This window comes from Capsicum annuum, unplaced genomic scaffold (genome assembly GCF_002878395.1).
Source record: "Capsicum annuum cultivar UCD-10X-F1 unplaced genomic scaffold, UCD10Xv1.1 ctg13035, whole genome shotgun sequence".
NCBI classification, from domain to species: domain Eukaryota; kingdom Viridiplantae; phylum Streptophyta; class Magnoliopsida; order Solanales; family Solanaceae; genus Capsicum; species Capsicum annuum.
The window spans coordinates 1-1585 of record NW_025818266.1 but is presented as its reverse complement, the minus strand read 5'-3'; the positions used below and the strand labels follow the sequence as shown (position 1 = coordinate 1585).

Genomic DNA, 1585 nt, shown 5'->3' with positions numbered 1-1585 from the left:
TTTTCTTTTAAAATTCGATTTAATTTTGCCGGTTCATTCGGCGAATCATTTTATTTTTCCTCTTGGCGGAAACAAGAAAGGGGGCGAGGCACGGAGGCCCGCGTGCGAGGTGTGACGGGCGGCACAGGACAAAGAGGCATAATCGAATTTGGAGTGCTGGGAATGACGAATGCGATCATACCAGCACTAACGCACCGGATCCCGCCGGAACTCCGAAGTTAAGCGTGCTTGGGAGAGAGTTGTACTAGGATGGGTGACCCACTGGGAAGTCCTCGTGTTGCATCCCTTCCTTTTTTTGTCCTTTAAAATTCGATTTAATTTGGCCGGTTCGATCGGCGAATCTTTTTATTTTTCCTCTGGGCGAAAACAAGTAAGGGGGTGAGGCGCGGAGGCCCGCACGGCACAGGAGAAAGAGGCTTAATAGAATTAGGAGTGCTGGGAATGACGGATGCGATTATACCAGCACTAACGCATCGGATCCCATCAGAACTCCGAAGTTAAGCGTGCTTGGGCGAGAGTAGTACTAGGATGGGTGACCCCCTGGGAAGTCTTCGTGTTGCATTCTTTTCTTTTTGTTTTAAATCTGGGCAGAAACGAGAAAGGGGGCAAGGCGAAGGGGCGCGCGTGCGAGGTGTGACTTTCGGCGGAGGAGAAAGAGGCATAATTGAATTTGGAGTGCTGGGAATGACGGATGCGATCATACCAGCACCAACGCACCGGATCCCATCGGAACTTCGAAGTTAAGCGTGCTTGGGTGAGAGTTGTACTAGGATGGGTGACCCTCTGGGAAGTCCTCGTATTGCATCCTTTTTTTTTTCATTTAAAATTCGGTTTAATTTTGCCGGTTTGATCTGCGTATCTTTTTGTTTTTCCTCTTGGCGGAAACGAGAAAGGGGGCAAGGCGCGGGGGCGCGTGTGCGGTGTATGACTGGCGGCGCAGGAGAAAGAGACATAGTAGAATTTGGAGTGCTGGGAATGACGGATGCGATCATACCAGCACTAACGCACCGGATCTCATCAGAGCTCTAAAGTTAAGCGTGCTTGGGCGGGAGTATTACTAGGATGGGTGACCCCCTGGGAAGTCCTCGTGTTGCTTCCCATCCTTTTTTTTTTCCTTTAAAATTCGATTGAACTTTGCCGGTTCGATCGGCGAATCTTTTTGTTTTTCCTCTTGGCGAAAACGAGAACGGAGCAAGGCGCAGGGGAGCGCGTGCGGGGTGTGACGGGCGGCGCAGGAGAAAGAGGTGTAATAGAATTTGGAGTGTTGGGAATGATGGATGCGATCATACCAGCACTAACGCACCGGATCCCATCTTAACTCCGAAGTTAAGCGTCCTTTGGAGAGAGTTGTACTAGGATGGGTGACCCCCTGGGAAGTCCCTGTGTTGCATCCCTTCTTTTTTTATTCCTTTAAAATTCGGTTTAATTTTGCCGGTTCGATCGGCGAATCTTTTTATTTTTTCTCTTGGCGGAAACAAGAAAGGGGGCAAGGCGCAGGGGCGCGCGTGCGGGGTTTGACGAGCGGCGGAGGAGAAAGAGGCATAATAGAATTTGGAGTGCTCGGAATGACGGATGCGATCATACC

General features: G+C 50.3%; 5 non-coding genes across 5 annotated transcripts; all 5 read left to right on the top strand.

Annotated features, from left to right (window-relative positions):
- Positions 1-167: 167 nt before the first annotated feature.
- On the top strand, positions 168-286 carry LOC124890159. The gene has a single exon (XR_007048981.1). It is a non-coding gene; the product is annotated as a 5S ribosomal RNA (ribosomal RNA).
- Positions 287-446: 160 nt separating this feature from the next.
- Positions 447-565, top strand: LOC124890156. Its single transcript, XR_007048978.1, has one exon. It is a non-coding gene; the product is annotated as a 5S ribosomal RNA (ribosomal RNA).
- Positions 566-689: 124 nt separating this feature from the next.
- LOC124890157 lies at positions 690-808 on the top strand. Its single transcript, XR_007048979.1, has one exon. It is a non-coding gene; the product is annotated as a 5S ribosomal RNA (ribosomal RNA).
- A 172-nt stretch (positions 809-980) lies between these two features.
- Positions 981-1099, top strand: LOC124890158. Its single transcript, XR_007048980.1, has one exon. It is a non-coding gene; the product is annotated as a 5S ribosomal RNA (ribosomal RNA).
- Positions 1100-1275: 176 nt separating this feature from the next.
- LOC124890160 lies at positions 1276-1394 on the top strand. Its single transcript, XR_007048982.1, has one exon. It is a non-coding gene; the product is annotated as a 5S ribosomal RNA (ribosomal RNA).
- The last annotated feature ends 191 nt before the right edge of the window (positions 1395-1585 follow it).